General features: G+C 41.8%; 1 protein-coding gene across 1 annotated transcript in view; it reads left to right on the top strand.

Moving 5' to 3' along the window:
* TBL1XR1 (TBL1X/Y related 1) overlaps nucleotides 1-22,233 on the top strand; it is a 109,500-nt gene that overhangs the window by 39,563 nt on the left and 47,704 nt on the right. The window contains exon 2 of the mRNA XM_068691415.1: nucleotides 7,270-7,334. The gene's annotated coding sequence lies outside the window, so the exon portion shown is untranslated. The remainder of the gene's footprint in view (nucleotides 1-7,269; nucleotides 7,335-22,233) is intronic.

Here is a 22,233-nt window from a genome sequence, read left to right as displayed (position 1 = left end):
TATAATAAGTATAATATCAATGCAAATACCAACCCATTCAGTCGGCGTGACAGACAAACACAGGTTCTCAGTTCTGGTGTCTCAATGGTTTGAAAAGTCAACAGAATAATATTTTTCTTAATACCGTTTCTGTCTGTGCTATTTCGGGTATGATTCACATCACCCAGTCCCTCGCTCTGCTCTGCTGTGAGCTCTCGGGCTGGGATTCCCGTCGTCGTCCCAGACGCCCCTTGGAGACAGAGGTGTATTTTGACGACGTGGCTGTCGGGGCAATTCGGCTCCTGCATTTCTTCCCTTTCAGGGCTGCATTCCCTCTGTCTCTCCAGCCAATTCTGTCCTCTTCTGCCCTCGTGGTGAGGTGGTTCGTGGAGCTAAGTTAAGACAATTAATTCCCTTATTTTAGGCTGAAGGAAGCGGCAGGAGTGCCCAGATGGGAGCCCACAGGTGGGGTGCTGGCACCTCCTGGCCCAGTGGCAGGTTGGCCTTGGCCGGGATGTGGCTCAGCAGAGGTTCAGTGCTTTGTGGATTGCCTAACTCCCCAAAACTGCCCTTCTGGAGACGTGGAAGGGAGTTTGTGGGTACCAGGATGTGGAGAGCAAAGGGGGCTCTCAGAAATGAAGAGGAGAGGGTAACATTCCTTGTGTGATGCTTGGCCCCATGCAGTGAAAGCTGCTGCGTGGTCCCGGGGTTCACCTGTGTAGAGAGAGCTTCCATGCAGGTTATTCACATGGAAACACAGACAGGACACAATTTGTGTGGAAAAGTGGTGCTGCTGTGCACCAAATGCCGCTCAGTTGGGGAACTGAGAGGGAACTGTAAGCACGAGTGCAAGAGCTTCTGAAGAGCAATGTTTTTTGGAAAAAATACGTAATGGTTCCTTGATACGTTTAATGGATGACTTCACAGTGACTAGCGTTACCTATCTTTTTCTATTTTGGTAGAGAGCAAGGCTTATTAGATTTTCGTCTGGCTTTGTGCAAAATAGTAATAGTAGTAGTAATCCCAGGAAGAATCTCGAAAGCACTGTAAGCACCTTATTTTAGAGAAACTGCATTCCAGGAATGTCTGGAGTATGTGAGGCCAAGCTCCACCACAGACCTTATTTCTGACCTCTGATATGCCATTTTCAGAAAAAAAATATTTCTGTACCTGTGAATTGTAAGGGATTTGGGGTATTAAAAGGAACTCAGAATTTTGAGAGCTTTTTAAAAGAATTACTGCATCTGAGTTCTTCAGACTGTGATAGCACTTTGACATGGCCGGGAACAGAAGTAACAAGGGTTGTAGAACATTTTGATGTCCGTTTTTAAAGTTGCTGCTTTGCTGTGGCTCTTCCGAAAGCTGCCCCTGTAGAAGGTAGGTAGAAGGCAGCTGATGTTCCTTGAGGCAGCAGCACGCGGTGAGCAGGGTCAGCGGCCAGAACGTGACTTCTTGTGCCTGTGGACACCAAGCTGCCTGCAAAGGCTGTGTTTTGCAGCAGAGTTCTGGCCCTGCTGTATCGCCTGCATGTGCTCTGTAGCTCGTTAGCTTAGCTAGATGCAACATAGATTGAGGTTTTGCTCTGAAAGAATACTACGTTTGATTTCTGATTGCCCAAAAGTAATGGGAATAGTGGTATTGATACTGAGAGACGCAGCCAGAGCTCAAATGGTGGTTAGGTGGTTACGTTCATTGGGGTTGAAAATAATACGTATAATATCAATAATATTGTCATGTCGTTTTGTTACTTTAAGGGAAGTCTTCATTGGAACATTTTGACCCCACTTCCAAATGTGATGTCTGCTTAAGACACCTCCCAAAGCATGGCACATTTCAGAGAGATTGTTTTAACGAATTCAATAAACTAAGCTCTTTAAGAATAAATGTCTAAGAAACATCTAGAGTTGTACCCTTGCCCTACTCTAATGATTTCTAATGCCTTACATAACTTGGACTGCAAGTTATGCAAGTTGCAACTTTTCTTCTGCAAGGCCACCGTTAGTTAGTCCCAAAGCAGAGGAACATCTCGTCCTGAGGATCTGAAAACAGGCAGACGTGGCAGCGGCGGTAGCAGAAACATGAACAATGAACAGTGAAGGTATTCTGCCCAAGGCTGCACTTGGAGCTTTGTTCCATCTCCCCAGACCAGAGACCGGCTGAGAAGTCCCGGTAACCTTGCAGCTATCAGTGCTGCAGGAACACATTGCCATGTTGACAAAAGCAGGTGTCTGCCTCCGTTCGGCTGCGAAGGCTGATCGGAGCTAAGGGCTCTGCGGGAGAGGGGACGGGTTGTCGCCGAGCACAGCTGAATCACTGGGGCAGGCTCAGTACAGCAAGGAGTACAGCTCTTCCTACCTCCAGGAAAGGGAATTTAAAAAAAAACTCTAATTTATTCTTTTTTAATTATATTTTGGTAAGTGGTGTATTTCAGGCCTCAGTTCAGTTGTTTTATTTGGAATCTGTAATAAACTTGCTGAGAATAACAGTGACCCCTAAATGCTATGCATCAGAATTTTTTTTAATTTTCTAATTTTTTTTATACACAAGGAGAATTGTTTTTACTCTGTGATTTGTGTTCAGAGTCTGCTGAGAGCAGCCAGGTCAATAGGTTGTTACGCTCCTGTATCCAATGAATTTTTGCCTGACCTTAAAACTCAGGTCTGGAATAAAGGTACAATTTTTTGTTTGTTGTCAGTGAATCAACAAGAAATCAAACTATTAACACAAATTAAAAACTACTTTGTGTTTTCATTTGTGGGCCACCATCATATATGTGATTGTCTGTGAAGGAGGGATTTGGGGACTAGGATGGAGGCCATGCCATGCTCTGCATCATACTCTGCCCTTGGAGTAATGGCTCTGCTCTTTACTAGTCTAGACAGGATTTTACTTCATGCTCTAGGATCTTTTAACTTCCAGTCTGTGAATTGGGTTACTTACTAATGAATTTCATTTAAATGACTTGCAAGCGAAGCTGTGCTGCAGCATGGCTCTTCCTCCCTCCTTCCCCAATGGTACAAACTAATTGGTATTGACAAGATTACTCTTGTGTTTTATGTGCTTTTAATAGGGCTGGCTAGGATGGTTTCCTCTCCAGCAATTTAGCTTCCTTTCCTTTCAGCTATCATCCGTGATTTCCTCAATTTTTGACTTTTCTGGAAATTGGTGTTTAAACCTGCAGGTAGCTGCTGCCATGCTACACTGTTCCTTCGCTTTGGTCTTGCTTTGCCTGTGTTTGTCATGCCAGAGTGAATCCTGTTTTGTGCACTTTTGAAGAGTGGTTTGTATATCTAGGTTTATTTTTTTTTCCTAGAGTAGTGCTGTCTGCTAAGCTGTTTTTTATCCTCTGTCCCTCAGATATCCTGTTTTGTTTTGATAGCTGGTTCACGTACCTGTGTATGTGTGCAGGATTTTGGTGTATGACAGAGCATTTCTGAAGCGTGGAAGTTGTGCAGTTCTTACGTGATACAAGTGTATATATAAGGAATTTCTTCTAAAAATCCAGGAAGTTAGCTTTCATCAGCTTTTGGCTTATTTCTGACATAATAAAGGCCTTAAAAACAGAACAAAGATGACGAAATAATTTCTCAGTTAATAGCAGAGGAAAGCTGTTTCAGGTAGAGTTTGGGCAAACAGGTGGACGGATGCTCCGTGGGGAGCTCTGGGGCGCTGTGAGCGATCCCTGCTGCAGCTCCCTGTCAAATGGCCACGGGACCCCGAGAGCAGCCGCGGGGCTGTCACTGCCTGCTGCGTGTCCTTGGGGAGAAACTCTTGCTACCAGCCAGTTGCAAGTGATGACAGCTTTCAGTGCAGTCTTGCATGTAGTCCGGTATTTTTTTCTTCTTCTTCCCACTCATACATACATGTTTCTTTAATTTTTTTGGAGCTGGCATTTATCTCAATTCAGCTTCTGTGTCAGATCCAAAAAGCAGATGTTACTGTAGCAGTGCTGAATTGTTTAAAAAAATTCCCGTAGATCATCATGGAAACGCGCTTACAAGAAATAACTTTTGATTCTCTCCGTGTACGTTCCAGGCATGGCAGTGGTAGAATCACCGCTCGTTTTGTGTATGCCTATTAACCAAATGAAAGGAAGGATTCAATGGAGTGATTAGTTTTCAATTTAGGCTTTTAAAGCTATTGTCTGATGCTTTTTGCAGCCTAGTTACTGGGGGGAATATCCAGGATTTAGTTATTTTTAATTCTATTTTGATTGGGACGCTCTTTCCAATACCGAGGCCAGATAAAAGTGGGATAATGGAGGAGAATTTAGTAGAAAAGATCGCGTGTCCTTGGAAGGCTTTTGTAATTCACAAAGCACAATGTTTAACGAGTAAATTTGTTGTTAAAGCTCAAATAGCACAAAAAATCTCAGAAAGCAGTATAAACACTGTGATCCGAAGAGGATTAAAAGAAAAGGGAGCACGCAAGATGAGCAGAAGCGGTCCCGAACTCGCGCAGCTGCCTTCTCCCAGCCGTCGCGCTCGCCCAGCATTTCCCACCGCAATTCTTTGGGTGCTGGATAGATGGGGGAAATTTTAGGTGGCAGCACTTGTAGAGGAAGTCGGTGACAAGTTTGTGCAAGTAGTTTTTAGAGAAATCCTTGTTTTGAGGAGTTTGTGTTTGGAGCCAGGTAAGGAATAGTGTTAAGAAAGGGCGCACGGTGGGTTTGTAACTGGTCTTGCGCTGCCTGGAGCCCTGCAGTGGTGTCTTCATGGCCAAAGGTACTTCGTGTTGTTATCTGCGGCCATCTTGCAGGATTGGCTTTTTTGGAAAACGCCAGCCAAGTTTTATTTCTTTTTCAACTGGTGTTTTACCAGCTTCAAGGGCGTTTGGTGGATTACTTTTAGGTGTCACATAGTGTAACTGTTACTACACCTGGTCACCTGGTTAAATCACTATAACCGGTCAGTATATAAAGAGGGAGGCTAAAATCAATAAATTACACCCGTCACCTGTGTTATTTCAAGGCGTGTGCCAAAATAACAAAATCCAATAGGATAAATTTGGAAGGAAAAGATCTGCTGATGAGGTGTTTGTACTCAGTGCTGGACTCTGCAGAAGGCAGACAACGTGTTCAGTGTTGTCTGAACGTTTCCGTGTCATTTCAAGCACAATTACTCAAAACCAGAGCCTACAACCAGCTAATACAAGCAAGGAATGAGCTGGTGAACCCTTTCTTTTCTTGCCGTCTGCTCTCTGTGGTCTTTGCCTTCAGCTCCTGTGCGGGGCACGCTGACAAAGGTGAAGGCCGAGAAGGCCCTTGCCTTCCCTCAGCAGCTCTGGCCCAGGGGCTGTGTGTGGCTGGTTGCCCAAGGGTGTGTTGGAAGGAGGCGGTCTGGGTGTAGTGGAGGCTGAAGAAAGCCTTTTTTCATTGAGGAAGGTTGTTGATGTTTGTGCAGTTGGCCCATTATGTATGTTTGCCACCTTCCTTCGCAAACGAAGTAACACGAGCTAAGCGTGGCGCTCAGCAGTGGGCAGCGCAGCTCTCCTCCGCCTTCCTGTGCACCCAGAGTTTGCTCTGATTTAAACTGCTCTCTAAAGAAGAGCACAGATAGTGGTTGTGTGCTGCTTTGTGTTGTTTTTAAGGAAAACTCTGGTTGCAGGAGGGTGTAATGTTTGTTTATGGGGCTGCTGAGTGGGCTGCTAAAGCCTTCTCCTCAGTGCTGGCCCACAGCTCGGGATAAAACAAACTTTCAGACTAGCTCTGCATGGGAAACCATGCCACTTGGCGAGTGGAGCTTTCCTCAGCCTATTTACATAATTGCTGCGGTACCAGCACGGCTATGCAAGGGAAAAAGAGCATGTTTGCAAATTCTTGCAATTCCCTGCATACTTGCATTCTTCAGCATCCTCTGCAGCATCCTCTGCAGCAGTTCCTCTACCTAGATATGGTTCTGCCCACCGTGACAGCACGGTCAGATATTTTAAGAATAAAATATGCCCAATTGTTGCAGGTCTTTGGTTATGTTTTTTCTTGACTGTCTCTGAAGACTGTTTTATAATAAGCCATCTCTTCCTGGTTAAGCTTGGAAACGGCATGCAAGAGCTCTGTGTTGATCAAGAGCCCTGGAAGCCGTAGTTACTCTTCCCTCATAGTAAAAGTTTTTGAAAAGTTTACAGATGTTTTGTAAATAGCCTATTTTTAGATTAAGCGGGTAATGCTTTATTAGTCACCCATGTCCATCTGTCCCCCTTTCTGCTCTTTGAGTGGGCGATTAAATTATGTGCTAACAAGAAATGTAGTGTACAAGTATTTGCACAGAGAGTAATCACTCATAAATATTAGTGTGAATAAAAATTGTTTGTTGTTGATGCATAAAAGTGGGTACTTCTGTGCATGGAGTTGATGCATGCTGAAAGAGTGCTTCTACTTACCTATTTTATTGTTAGGTGCATAAAATAATTACTATTGATATTTCAAGAAAATTACTAAAATACAGAAGAGTATGGATTCTTTTGGACTACTTTTTTCTTCTGTTTTTGAAGATGGGAAAGATTTCCCGTGAATGTTCCCCTGGGAAGATCTCTGTTATGTACACATCAAATGTAGCCAGCGGCTAGGGTGAGCTGTTCTCTCAGTTACTGAGGGCACTGCAGGAGGTGATAAACTGTCTGGGTGCACGGGCACACCTGTGTACATAAACCGGGTTATTTAGTGCAAGACGTATTAGGAAAACAGATTTATTTTTTTTTACCGCTTCTCAGGGGATGCAACTGTTTTGGAGGAGAGGTCCTCAGTCAAACCACTGGAATGTTAATTTTTGTTTGGGGCTTTTCAGGGTGTTTAGAAGTCAGTAGCTGAAGTTTATTTCCAGAAGAGATTTGGCATGGGCAAAAGATATTTTAAGCTGCCTATTTTGCCTAGTTAGCTTCCCAAAGCCTTTTCTGGAAAGTTAAGTCAAATCCAGACATCAGGATTTTTATACATGGGTTGTTTTGTTTATGCGTGCTCCTACTGAATGGGTGCAACTGTCTTAGAGGTCTGATGGTTTAAGTGTTCATTCAACAGGCTTATTTGTTCAAAGGTCTGTATTTCAGGCTCCCCACAGGAGCAGTTCTTGTGATGTGGCAGGATATATGCAAAAAGCCAGCTCCGTTTGCTGTTCTGTTCCTGATCACCTCTGATTTAGGCTGTATACAAATTCGGCGGTGATAACTGAGCTGCTTAAACAGAGTAGGCTGCAAGGGCCATGCGGGCGTGTGCTTGATAATACTAATCATGATAACATCACTGGTTTCAGAAGAATAAATATTAATTTTTCCTTTGTTGTCTCATTTCTTTTTCAGCATCACCCTTTTGTGGCAAGAGACACCTGAAAGGAAAACTTCCTCATATCAATGCACTGCCAATGGTAAGTACCTTCTTAACTGACTAATGGTGGTGTGGTTCCTTCCTGCAAATGTAAGGCAGATTCTGTTGCAAAGTGTATTTTTAGAGTGGCTACTTTTTTTTTTTGTAAGTTGACAACTTTTTTTTTTTTCCTAAGAAAAAATCTAGACCATTATTCTGCTTGACAAAATATTGAAATTGTTTCTCTCTTACCCAGCGGAAAGTAGGGCAGCATGTTAATTTTGAAGCAAGAAGTGTGACTTGACAATGACATAGCTCATCCTGTTGGTAACTGTTTTTGCTTCCTCTTTTGGCCAAAAGCCTGTTCGGGGCAAGCTGTAGATGAGCTGAGTGCTCCGTTGCCTCCCCTTGGGTGCTCTCTGCATCTTGTTTCAATACTAACAGTTTCTCCTATTACAAATCTACACAGTGCCAGGTGTATTTTGCTTCAGTGCGTTTGGCAGTACAAGACTAGTGAAGTTAAAATCTTAGCTCCTCTAGAAATAGGTTTGGTTGTTGCAATCTTCTTACTCTCATCTCTGGAACATTATTAAATGTTTTAGATTATTGGAGAATGGTATTTGCAGACTGTCTTTATGGTGTATTTATGCTTTCTAATAGTTGCGCAGGTGAAAAGCAGAGGTGAGCTCTGAAGAGGACTGGAATTTAATGCTCTGGCTTTGATTACATTCAAATAGTCTTTCAGCAGTTCTGGTATCTTGTGTTGTTACATGTGAGGTGTATTATGAGGGTGTTAAATGCAGTGTTAGACTTCAATAAATGCATAATTTACCAGCTTGCATTTCGGGCATCTCTAGGTCATTATGTTGAGTGCAGAACCTAAGGGATGGTATTTCTAACCACCATCTTTGAAACTGAATTTGGGATCCGGGGGGTTATCTGGATTCCTTTGTTTTGGGGGGCAGCATGGATCTGAACAATCTGTAAATCAGTGGTACCTTTGCAACTCCACTGTCTTTGTCCTGTGAGCAAAACGGCACTCAGAGTTTGTGCGGATGTAACCGATTACTTTGAAATGTACTAAGTGATTCTCTTGACTCTTCAGAACATCACGGAGTGAAATGTAATGCAGCATGTATTTGGCCACTAAGCAAAGCAAATATAACTCAGAAATCAGAAGATCTGCACAAGTGTGTATGTCATTTAATAGCCTGATGTTTAAGCTCAAAATCCAGCTTATATGTGTAAAGTTTATATTCAGTTGGGATGAATTTCAGCTGTTGGGAACAGATTTGTTGAGTGAGAAGGCGCCGTTTTTACCTGGTCACGTAGCCTGGCATTTTAATTTTCTGAAACTGAAACTAGCAGTGGGCTCAACCTTTTCCATTATTGCTAAGTTTTCATTGTTGTTGTTGACCTTTTTCCAAGAGAAAGCTACTCTGATTTACTTTTATTTTGTATTACTTGAGCGTGTTTTTAGTTATGATTAGAAATACAGGTTGGTGTTACTGCTTCTCTTAAAAACATGACTCATTCCATATTAACCTAGTCCTTATACTTCATAAAATTTTAAAATACCGAGAGAGTGCATTTGAAATGTTACTGCGTTTTGTCCTACTTTTCCCCCTGCAAATTATGTTAGAAATTCAGAATTGCACAGTCTCAAGGGCACACTAGTTGTTACAGGGATCATAAAACATACTCAACTGTTTCTTGTAGTGAAGTGAAATACTCTTCACTCCTTTCTTTAAGAGCTGCATTTGTTATAAGAGGGTTTATTTTCCTATTCTGGAGATTCCTAAACAATTACTCATCTCTTAATTAAAACTTTGAAACGGTTTGAATGTAGTTTTAAGAGCCAAGCTAGACACATTAATCATCATCCCCAAAATAATCATATCTTACTCTGGCTTATAGTAAAAATTACTTTCACAGGTTTGTATTATGTTGTTCTCTTTGATGTGTGTAGACAAAGTATGAGACGGGTTGACCTGAAGAAAGCAGTTTGTGTTCTTCCCAGAGTGTTTTGTTTAACGTGGCTTCCCAGATTCAATACGTGTGTTTCAATCAGAAATGCATTTTTGATTCCCTTGAGAAACGATACTGACATTTTTGATCAGTCTGTTAATCATGACTGTCAGTTCCATTTCTTCTTAGTCAAAAAAAAAAAAATCACCACTAAAGAAAGAGGAAAAAAAAACAACACTAAAATGCAGAAGTTACACATCCTCTTTTGGTTTTCCTTTGCTTTACTATTTTAAAGATGATTAAAAGATGCTATTTTTTGTATAGAATATGGTGTGTAAACACAAATAGGGTAGAATATAAGCTAATCTTTAAACATTGGAATTGTTAGCATTTTGTTTTTAATCGTGTATTTATACTGTGACCAGGTCTTTTAAAACAGTGTGGCTGTGGTCTAAGTGTAAGGTGGAGTAAGTTGGCATTTAAAAGGAAAGATGTGAAAGCTTAAAAAAAAAAAAAAAAAAAGGCCTCAAGGGCAAGGCAAATTAGTATATAAGACTACTTTTTCTAGGATTTCAAAGGTTAATTTCAAGGCTGCTAATGGGGTGCTTACTCAAGGTCACAAGGGTTAATGAATGTGTTGGAAATAAAAATCAAAAGTCCTGCACCTTTGGCCTAAGGGCAAGATCAGATCAAATTTTCCATAAATGTTTTAGCAAATTATTATTATTATTTTTTTTGTTATGTGATAGAAGAGGTAGCTTACCTGAGAGATATTTCCTTTGTACCTTGCGGGGCTTCTCTTGTGAGTTTTAGAAGCAAGATAGTTTGCCTTTGTCTTATGAAATTAGTGTTCTTTTTCTTTATTTTTTGTGCCTCTGTGTGTGTGTATACATGAATGCGTGGCTATATACAGGTGTGTTTGTGTATATACATGCATATGTGTGTCTAGCTATTTAAAGGAGTGTACAGAAACACTAGAAACTTACAAAAAGCTGGGAAGTACCTGGTTTTTATCATACAGCAGCTTGCTGTGATGGGTTTAATTCCACAGGAGGTAACCAGAGGGGCTGTGAGGGAATCAAGCAAGAAAGGCAACGTGGAGGCTTGTTAAGAGGTGTCCTGAAAAACACTCTTTCCAGGTTCTTTTAATGCATGGATGGTTTGACCAAGTCAAAAATCAACACACTGACCCGTCAAAAGGTCTCCCTGCAGAAGAAAATAAAGGATGTTACCGTTTATTACAAGCTGACACAGGCAAAGTCTGAGGATACGCAGCGAGCAGAGTTGCTGAGTCTCCAGAAAGGCAGGGTCATCGCAGCGAAGTCCGTGGCCTCATAGTCCTTTGGGGAGAATACAAAATACAGCGTGCATTACAACTCGTAGGCGTCTTAAATCCATTCTTCTGGACATTTATTTTTGGGTGAATGTATCATACCATGTTTTGAAGGTGTAACACCAACTCTTGTTTTAGGAGGACAACTCTGCAGGCACTAAGTCTCTTAGGTCAGGAAGTTCCATGGGTACCACACTTCAGTGTAACTTCAAACCCAGCAGATTTTGCTCAGAAACAGCAAGAGTGGTTGGAGGAGCTGGGCAGAGTGAACAGGACACTCCAAAGAAAATTCAATGAAAGGATTAGAAGACATCTGCCAGAAATTCTCCAAGACTGCAGCAAGAGTTTTTCTTTGAACCCTACTGTGGTGCCATCTGTGGAGTCTTCCTGTGACCTTTCCACTCCTTTAAAGACAGCTGAAGGAATAAACGAATGTAACTGTTGCCTGTGGTTCCACAACAGATAAACTCATCTAAATGCTTCCTTTCGGGTTAACTTTCTGCAAATCCATTCAGTTAAATGGTTCCACGCAGGGTAAGGCAGGCAAGGGAGATGGCAGGAGCCTGCAGCCAGATCTGGAGGAGTTGGGTGAGGCATGGAAGTCCTGCCTCTGCCAGTGCTTGCCAAGAACAGTGGGGGATCGTGCCACCAGCCCTAGGGCCCTGGGGTTTGCACAGGAATTGCAGTGCAAAGGGAAGTGAAAAATTATCAGTTGTTGCCCTGAGTCTGTATGCCAGGTTTAGGCCAAATCACGGGAGAGCTAAATGTTAGTAGGCCCAAAGACTGGTTCAACAGAAGCTGAATGCCATGTCACCGTCAGATGTATGTGTGAAAGAGTTTCTGTGGACGGACAGACCTTTAAAGAGTGGAAGAGCTTTAAAGAGTGGAGAGGGATTGTGGGGTTTTGTTAAAATCGTGACCCCTGCTTTCAAAGGGTTATGAAACCTGGCAGTACTTAAGACGTTGGACACAAGACCCGTGAATAGTTACTTCAAAATAAATAGCTCTGCAAGACTAAAGCCTTTATTCTTCAAATACATATGTGTGTATGTGTGACTTCAGGTGTAGGAATTGTTCTTTTGAGGTGTAAGAAAGAAATACTTGAGTGCGTAAAGCTAACCAAGCTTGAAAGTGTTTTCAGTGGTAGAGCCTACAAATGCTCATAAAATTTATTGTTGAGGGATTTGGCTGTACAGCTTATGGAGTACGCTTTTAAAAGGAAATTATATATGTGTATTTCTAGCAGTTCCTGAAATAGTCTAAACTGAGTGATGACATGAAATTTTGGACTGTTTTGCTCCTTCTCAAATCAATGGATGCTATTATCAATGAAGAAAGGTGGATTGCAGTGTTTTTTGTCTGATAATTGGTTACAGCTGAAAAATTGTGTTCCAGAGTGTTCATCCATAAATCGTATTTATTGGATCAGCATGAATAAGCCGATCTAGTGGTGTATGCACTGAAAAAAGGAAGTGCTAGTAATATGATACAGAGGAAATACTGACTGTCTACTATGATAAGGTGTGTACTGCGATAAGAAAGTTTATATAGAACGGCATTCTGGTATATTTTTGGAAGTTTTTTTTTTTAATTATATATATATATATATTTTTTTTTTTTTAAAAAAAGAACAAGTTAAAGCCACAAGTAAGATCTCTCTCAGTTTCAGAGGGAAAACACCCCCTTGCCTTTTTTCTACCATTTGTTGAAGTTCACTACTGCATGATTCAACTGAAGAGGAAACTGCTCTTTAAAAATTACAAGAAATGGTGGCTCTCTTTTGAAGTAGCATTTGTTGGAGAACTTTCTCTGCTGATTCTGTAAGCGTTTACAGTTCAGAAATAAGCTTTGACTAAGAATTCTCGGCAGAATCATAAATATGTAATTATGTAAGCAGCCAGGATATGTAGCCCCTGGCAAGTACCCAGTGCAGTGAATCACAAGAGCAAAGGGAACTGGGCCAGTATCAAACTAGAGGAACGTCCTCTGTAATAGGGTGAGGGCCATTGCTGTTTCTTTCCTATTGCCATTCCTAGTTTCTCAGTTTTAAAAGCAACCAAAACAGGGTATTTCTGCTGCAATAGGTTGTCTTGTTACCACTTTTTTTCCTGTGTTCTTCATCGTCTTCCTCCCCCTTTGCCTCCTCTGCCTTGGGCTTTTCTTTGTCTTTACTTCTTTGCAGTGGTTTTGGTTCGCAAGTTAATAGCAGCAGTAGTAGTGAAGCTAGCACTGGATTATATCTGACTTGATCGGCATGCCATCTGTTTTATGAAGGGGGAGATCGTGTGTTTCTGCTGTGGATTCACTGCCATATGCCCATGGTGGAGTCGTGTAACCTGGAATGACCCTTCTTCCACTCTGTGAATGACTGCACGAAAAAATTGTAGCGTTAAATGAATAAGAAATGTAGTGTTAAATGTTCTTGATGGTGACTAGGTTTGTTGCATGTTAAAAAAGTAAACTGGCTTTGAGGTGTAGGTGAGGTAGGATGTTCTGGAGAAGACTTAAGGGCAGGCCCCCTTCTGTCTGAGCACATGAGCATTGCTTTCCAGAGAGGAGCAGTGCTGTTTCATATTAGTACGCCGCTTGTGCAGTCGGGTCGTGATCCTGGTTTCATTGTTGTCAACAGAAAGTTGATATTGGTTCAACTCAACAAAAGTAAAAGCTCCCCTTAGTTTCAGTGGTGTAGATGCTAGGTGATAATGAATATTGCTGCAAAACAACAGGAAGTCTGTAGGCTGGGGGGAATGACATTGAATATATGTACGTTATTTGCTCAGGAGAGACTTGAGATAGCCACCTGCTAGCCACCGAAGACCAGGTGCCCTACATGTGCATGGCCATCAGAATGGATGGCAGACCTGGAAACGTGTCCTTGGATGTGAAGCCTCTAGTACTCCATATCAATAGAATTTAAGATGGGAGTAAATGGAGGTCACGTATTTTCTTCTTACTGTGATGTAATGAACATATTCAGGACAAGGGATCAGAATCCTCCCAGGGTTGATATTGTGTGTATGCGTGTAGGATCCATGTCCATGAATTTAGCGTTTGCACAAACGGAGGGTATCGATGTCAAATGTGAGCCATCGTTTGGATTCCTTGTCCTCATTACAGATATTCACGGTATCTTCCCCATTCATTTAATTTCTTTTGTCTGAAGATGGACAGTATTTTATTATGGTCCCCTTGGGTGCTAAAAATGTTTTATCATATCTTAAGGTATTTGACATCCGTTTCCAAAAACTAAAAAGTTAAAACCAGTAACATAAATGAAGTTAAGTCCCTCAAGAGAATATAAACTTCAATAACCTGGCAAATGGAATTTCATAAAATAAAAATAGTCATTTCACTGTTTTTTTAAGGTTGTTTTGTGTTAGTGCAGTCACCAGATTTTCTGAAAGCAGTGATGCACATCTGGTAAAGAGAATAATACAGTTAGTCAATGTGCATGTAAGATGGACTATGAAGAACTGATTTTAAGTGCGTGCTTATTAATGGTGACCTAGAAAAAAGTCAGTGGTAGTTAAAATGAATAGAGGGCAGATGAACTGTCAGCGGATTCTTTTTTCATGAATAAAAGAAACAAATTTAAAACTATCAGGTACATAACACACAAATTAACGGGGAAAATAGATGGTCAAAGGTTAAAGAGGGAATGAAAACACAAGTTTTATGGTCACAAGATCAAATGAGGCATTAGTTAATTTTCCTTTTTTGGTGCAGTTCACCAGGAGTTCAAGTAATTCAACTGAGTGATTGAACTGGAACAGAGAAGAGTGCCAGAAAAACTGATTACTAATAACATAAACAGAAAAATAATCAAATGAACTTAAGACTTGATGTCAGCATTTCACATTAAAATGCTTTTGAAAAGACTGGAATTCCTTTCTAGTTGCATGGAACCTGATTTACATAGAAAGCAAATTTATAACAGCTATTCTTGCAACAGTTGATAAATCATTCTGCTAATGAGCCGTCAGCATGGATTTAACCAAGGCATGGGTGAGGCACAGAAGGTATTTTCTGGAGACTGACCATCTGGGATTTCAGAAGTAACCTAAGGAGTAGGTAAGGGTGTTTGAACCCAAGGAAGCGTTATTGCTAATTATATAAATTGCAACTGGAAGCTGTGCTAGAGATGGTGAGGTTTTGCTCTAAATGGAAGATGCCATATGAGTTGCTTTGAAAAATGTCATTGTAAGATCTGTAAGGTGAAGAGGGGCTTATGGTAGGAATAGAAAACTGTTTATGCTGCTCACATGCAAGGCAGAACTGTTAAATCCTACTGCTGGTAGACCTTGTCCAAGAAAGATGAATGTAAAGTGAAGGAGGTGCGGAAGGGGACTACGAAAATGGTGAGGGAAGAGCAGAGTTTGTCTCACAATAGGACACTGAGAGGCAGATATAATTACTTTCTCTGCCAAACACTTCAGTGAGTACAACTTTTTTTTTTTTTTTTTTTTTTTTTTTTTTTTGTTAGATTGAAGATAGCACTAGGACGGACAAGAAGAAATGAATATATCTTGGCAAGGAGTATATTCAGCCTGGAATTTAGAAAACAGATCTCATCCATCAAGGGAGAAAGATTTTGTGATAATCTTCTAATTATATAATGGGACGCCAAAAAAAAAAGCCTCACTAGTTTTGAGATGAGCACTTGTTATTGCACACTGGTCCTCCTAACAAGCACTTGTTTGTGGCATTACAGTTTTTGCCTTTGAAAGATAAGGGAGCTTAATGTTTGTAACCCGCATCAGCTGTCTTTCAGCTATTTTCTGCTGAATTAGTTAAGTTTAACTTGTAAATCATGCCCTCCTGCTAGGGAGCAGTTTTTGTCCTGTAGCCCTGGGAGAAAACAACAGAATGAATGCTAACGCCATAGCTCAGCAAATTCAGAAGCACGTAGCAGGTCTTGGACTCTCTTTTCCATTTTTTTTTTCCTCTTGGTCTGATTTGGAAGACTGCTTATGTTAATCAGTTATGTTAATATCTTTCCATTTATACTTTGAAAAGGAGTGTTACGTACTTCAAGTCTGAAGCCATCCAGAGAGAATTCATGATATCTGTACATACCAAACCTACAGCAAAAATACTCGTTTGGGGTTCCTTAGCTTCTGTTGTTAGCCCAAGATTAATGTGGGACTTTTTGCATTATGCATGAGTGGAGAAACGTCAGCAAAGGCAAAGCTTGAGCAGAGTGGCTCTGTAAGTGCCAAGTTACAGCTGTGGGTGATGTTTACTTAAAAAGATCTCAACTATGCAAGCCTCCTAAGTTAGCAACCCCGGTGCTTGCTTTTGAAGAAAAGCACTGCAGCCTAAGCAAAGTTAACTCTTCTGCATACCTTTGTGGCTTGTAACTCATCCAGTGGAAAGTCCACCGTGGTTTGTAGGCAGTGTCCTGTGTAGGGAAAGGTGCATTGGGATACTAAGAAGAGATTTAGGTTATAGAATAACACACTTCCATTTTTCTTGCCCAGGCAGCATGCTCGTTTGTGTTTCGAACAGTGCCACTTCCCTGGGAATCTTCCACTGGGAAACGAATGCGTGTCACGTTAATGACACACAAACACACCTAACCCTCACCTGTCTCTGCTGGCTACACCCCTGAAAACTGCCTAGAGGTCAACTAAAGGGCCTGTTCGGGAGCACAACTGGGGAAAACGTGACTGCCTGGTGTTCGTCGTCCTTCCTGGATGCCTCGTGTGAGCTCGGTATCACGCAGAGCAGCGGGGAAGATAACGCTGCGGCGTGTTCACACGAGCAGCTCGCCGCGCGCTGTGCCAGAGGTGAGCGGTGACACTGCGCAGCCACCGCCTGCCTGCTCCCAGGGTGTTTGCAGAGCGACTCCATGGCTCACTCTGCTTTAAATGCGCAGAGCACTCACCCAGTGCCTCCGCTATCATGCGTTGAAATCCTGTGATGGGAACGGTGTAATTAGGAAGCTTAGTTAAAGGATTGGGTGGGGGAGACGCTTGCAGTGAAGAGCGTGTTCCTGAAGCGTGGCTGACTCGTCAGTAGGGCAGAGAGCCCCCCGGCTGGCCGTGCATGCTGAGTTTCATAGCAGAAATCTCGGGTTAAGCAAAAAGAGCAGTGCTGTAGAAAAGCAGGAACATGCCGAGAGGGGGAAGGGAGCGGTTGTTTCTGGAGTGACAGGCGGATGCTGAGAAATCCTCCAAGCCCAAGCGCTGTGCTGCTTTCCTGAACCGGGCTGCAATGGGAGAGGTGGCTGGGAGATCTGAGGTGTGGGCTTCCCTGTAGAAAAGGCATCTTGTTCATCACCTGCAACCAGATCCAGGCAGTCTGGGAGGTTTGGTCACACCTAGGAAATCGTTTATATTAAAATATCAATATTTTGATATTTGCCAAATGAAGAAAGAACTCTAGATAAGACAGGAGCATGTATAACATTTTGCCTCGCTATCCCTTTCTAGAGCTTGAGCTGTGTAATAAGGCATCCCCTAGCTCAGCCCAGAGGCCCAGAGCAGATGCGGTGACAGTTCCTGTGATGCCTTTTCCCCTCCTCATGCCGCCTGTTCCCTCCAAGCACTGCCCTGCCCGCTGAGTCTAGCTCAGTGCTCACGTTTCTGCCGCGAGCGTGGGGACGAGGGGAAGGACCCGTCTGTAGGAGGCTGTTACGTGGCTGCTAAAATAACAGCAATATGCACTGTCACTGTTAGTTGTGTACAGGTCGTTTTTTTCCGAACCCAGGATGGATTTGTTACATAGCTCCTTATCTAGCTCTGCTGCACATAACCCAAGGGTTAGCGCTTAGCCCTGTTTCAGTACGAGAATATTTCATTTCATGGCCCAGAGAAGATATTACTGAATTCAGATAAAGATGGCAATATTCAACAATATATTTATCCTGACTCAGAAACAACGAGCGCTTCAGGAGTGATGAGAAAAGCTGTGTTACATCTCAGCACTTTTATCTTTGAAGAGTGTTGGATGCTTTTTGCATGTTTGTTAAAACACTTTTTCCTAATTGGATGTGCCAGGAGGACATAATCAGCAGCAGCAGAGATGCAGGCTATTTGGAGGACCTTGATCAGTAAGAAAGATTGGAGCAGATGGTCTAAGGAAAATATATTAAAACAAAACAACAAAAGTCCCGCGCAGGAGGTTTTTTTTGTTGTTGACATTTTGCTTTTATGTTGTTTATCAACCTTGTCTGGATAGATTACAATCTCTTCAGCACAGGAACTAAGCCTTATATGTTTATGCAATGTTAGCACAATGGGGCCCCGATCTTGAAAAGGGGTCTTCGGGATGCTGCCGTTGTTCAAATAAATAGTGGTAGTGATGTTCATAATGTCTGGTTTTAATTGTTGGGAAGGTTCCTTGAGCAACGAGAGAGCTGCGTGAAATAGAAAAATGTTAGTGAAATGAGTAAAATCCCATGATGTGTTGCATGTGTTGCTTTTTTAATCGTCCATGGGTTTTGGTAGACCTTTTGCATACCTCCATTTTATCCAAGTGCACATAACCACGTCGCAGTTCTTGTAAGCCTTTGTATCAATGCATACTGAGTTGTACTCTGATAGAAGAGATGATGACTCACAGTTTTTTTTTTTGAGGTTTTGTATAACCCTGGCCTTCCAGCCTCGTAGTGCGCTTGCTGTCTGTTGTTTTGCCATGCAGCTCAGCCTTGTGGAGCCTGCACGTGGGCTGCTTTGGCTTTTCCTGCCCCGCACACCCACACGGGTTGCCACCTACTCCCCAGCACACCCACACGGTCACCTTCCTCCAGGTGACTTCCAGGAGCCCTGGTTTGGTTCAGATTCCCGTGTTACAAAATGATTTGAGGGACAAAGTAAATAGGGGTGGACTTGGTAACACAGTGCTGTGAGAAACGCTGCCATGTAAACACAGTTAATTTGGGTCTAAAACTGGGTCGTTTTTTAATTACATTGCTGGGGGTAGTTCAGACTTAAATAGTTTGCTTCGCAATGTAAACAGGAACAAAAATGGATCTGCTGTTGTCTCATTCCAGCACTTCAAAATACAGTGTATGTGTGTATATATATAAATATAATTTGCAATAGGTCTAGAAAGTCCTACAAACTTTTTCCTGCCTGCAAGTGCTCTCAGTTTTCTTGTTGACATAATGAGCTGTATTTTCAATAATGTCTGCTGTGGCATGCTTGCAGGCTGCCCCTTCTCACCTGAATGTTGCTATTCTGAATAAGCAGACAAATTTGCTTCACCTGAGGTAGAAAGTAACATTTTGGATCTATGTTTGAATAACGTTTTAGAAAGCTTAGCAGATTTAGGAGCCAGAGTTAAACCCCATGATCACTTGACAGAGCTATCCTATTCTTCTGACTGCCTTACGTAGTCTGAATAACACTTTTTGCTCTCTGTCCACAGAGAGGTGGTGTACATAAATAACACAAGTGCTTTTCCTTCTGTACTGCATGGGGTCATCAGATTTCTCTCTTCTTAATTGCAGTTCATGGGAAGGATATGATGGCAAAGGATTCATCATTTCTGTGATTACATAATGTAATATTCGGTTATAATAATTCACTTAGTGTATTAACTGAATGAATTCAGTTAAAATCCGTGGAAAGGCAGCTTCACAGGCATCCTTGAGGGGGATGCTCCTATCAGGAGGTGCAACTGGCTTGAATGCCTGGGTCTGTGGTTTGTCTCAGCAGCTCCAGGGAACCTGTGGGGTCTGGACTAAGCATCCAAAGCCATCATGCTCCAAAATGGATGCTCGCCTACCAGCAGCAGGGGCTAAGTGCCCGTTCTTGGCTTGTTCTTCTGCTATTTCAGCTGTGTTTTGAAGAAGTTTTTGTTGTGGGTTTTCTGTGTGGTGTGTATGAACCAGCACCTCCCAGAAAACCACTTGTCTGCATTTTCGTAGCATACCCAAAACTATAAATTCTGTCCCTATTTCTGTTAATTTTATGCAGAAACCCTGTCAAGTGCCTTTCACTTCGTAATGTCATTTTTTTTCACCGAGGAGAAGTGTAACTAAAAAATAACTTTAAATGAAAATAATCTTCTCCTTCTGCCGATAGTGTTTGCATGTTTGAAGATGAGCTGCTGCAGTTCCAAACTGATTCGGAACAGGAGAAACTAAAACGATAGAAACTGGGCCTTGATTTGGTGCCAGTTTGTTATCAACCAGGCCTTGTGAGGTTGATTGCAGTGTTACAGCCACAGAGGGAAATTAGCTTATCAAATCTGGGCTCCGGTATTTATTCATAGCTATAGGACACGCTGATCCCCACAGCCATTGCTTGAATGAAATTCACTGATAATGGAAAATTTCACTTAGCTGGTTGAGCCCATCCTAATCCTGAAATGTTCTGAATGATCTGCTTAGGGTTTAAGTATTTTTCAGCATACAAAAAAGGAAAAGCCCAGCAAGGTATAGATGGGACCACGTTCATCTTTCCTTACTTATCTCCTTCAGAAGTACCCTGCAGCTTTCCTGCTTACATGTGTGACAGTTATTAGGAAAAAAAAGTGAGTGTACAATGGGTATAAAAATATCCCATGTGATGAAAGTGGCTTTGGATCCCAGCTGGTTTTGTGTTCTGTTTCTTCTTGCAGCTGGTTTTCTTTTCTCATTTTTGACTCCTCTGGATTTTAATAGTTGTAGTCTTGGAGTGATTTTTTTTTAAGATAAAAGGGAAACCTAGGAAATGAAAAACATAGTCCCGTTGCCCAGATAGCAAATGATGATTTTAATAATCCAGGATTCTCATCGCTCCCCGTGGATTTAAAGGTGAACCAGCCACGTGCAAAGTTATTTGCAGCTACAGTTGATTTCTTTGTACCAGTAGTTTGGCATGGATAAATACGTAAGAAATTAAGCAGGTGGCACAGGGCCCCTGGTTTTGGGTGAATCTTAAGGCTAAGAGGAGGATTTTTTTTTCTTTTTTTATAAGACACGGTAAAAGAAGGAGCTGTAGAAGGATGTTCTGTAAGAGGTATTATTAAGAAGCCTGTGCTCCTGCAAGCTGATAAAAGGTGATGTGATTTTATACCAAGAAGAAAGACAAGCAGCAGTGATTACTGTTTCATTTCAAGTCTGTCTTTCAGAGATTTCTTACTATTCCAAATTAATCTGCTATAAAACTGTAAAATGTACTAGTATCCACCAAAATGGGAGCTCAGATTATCTCTTGTTGAAGAGAGAGTCTGAAGTTTATTTAGGGAATGGTTTCTATGTAATTCTTTCTCTATTTCTGTTTCTTCTCTATGCCCAGATATATCCAAAACAATGAGTCCCGCTTCTCTTTCAGCAGAAGACTCGAGGCAATCCAGAGTGTATTGCCAGGATTTCTCTTGCCAGCTCTCCATCTACAGTGAGCCTCTCCAGCACGCTCTCTTTTTTTCCCCATTTTTTCTGTGGATAGTGTCAGGTATCTGGAGAGAGAAGGGGAGGAGGACTGTTTTCAAGGCATGTCACAAAACACAAACCAGAAGAAAACTCAGTCGAATAGGCCATATTCTCAAAAATGTGACTGACCACAGTGACTTTTGGCCTCGTCTGAAAAACTCAACGTAATCCAGTTTTGCCGGAGAAGTCCTGAATTACCTGATTTTACAAAAGTGGCAGAGTTCCCTGCTGGCTGGACTCAACTGCTCTTTTCCATGCTAGAAGAGAACTGGAGAGGCCAGAGAGAGGCATCAGGATATGGCCATATGTAAAGCACTCCTCCAGCTTGGGTAGCTGGCAGTCAGCAGCTGATTTGATGTGAACAAGGGTGGTTTTGTGCAGGATATCTTAAGCAGGTGCCTACATCTTTCTGTTACTGATTAATAACAAGTATTGTTAGAGTTGTTGCTCTTCTAGTGGTAACTTTAGATCTAATAGTATGTTGCAGTCTTACATTTCATAGCACATTGCTTGCAGTACTAGCAGTCAAAGCTAGTCTCTGGATGGGAAATAAACTGAGATCAGGGATTTCTTACTAGTGTCACCTGGACGGACAGTCATTCTTCCCTCCTACATGCTGCACAGGAACTTTAAGACAGCCCAGTCAGTGTCCAACCTAGCTTCATGCAGATGAATTACTTCATGATACCTTTTCTTCCCCCTCTCTGAATAGACTTCTGTAAGGAAAAACGTCTGCACCAGCTCATGTGATGTAATAAAGACTGTAAAAATACAGTATGACTTCTGTACGTATAGTTGCCTATAACGAGAGTTAGGTGTAAGGGTTTAATTTGGGAAAGTGCACAATAGGAGTATTGTGATTTAACAGTGGTTGACATGTCTCTCAAACTCAAAGTAGGTTGTACTATAAATATAGCCTCTTGTTTTGCAATTGACATTTTGCTAGTGGGTGGCTAATTGCTAATTTGAAGGGAAATAGACCAGAGATCTAATATTAATAACTAATTAATAGTTATGCGGATATTTTAAGTCTATTTTTCTGCTTATTTATAGGCATATATTATTCATGTGCTGTGTATCCTTCTTTGCATATACATGTTTTATTCTGAAATTTTTGCTTCAGTAACGTTCGAGCCTGTGTGCTTTTGCAAACAAAAGCTGGAATGCAAAGGCAAGTCGGTCACAGATCGCAAAACCACTTTCAGAGGAGGATGGTTTGGAAGTATGAGAATGGCACTTAAAAATGTTTCCTTAAGAAAAGCCTTCCTCTTGAACCAAGGCCTGAGAGGAAGGCCA

Source organism: Anas acuta, chromosome 9, assembly GCF_963932015.1.
Source record: "Anas acuta chromosome 9, bAnaAcu1.1, whole genome shotgun sequence".
Lineage (NCBI taxonomy): Eukaryota > Metazoa > Chordata > Aves > Anseriformes > Anatidae > Anas > Anas acuta.
This window is presented reverse-complemented; position numbering and strand designations above follow the sequence as displayed.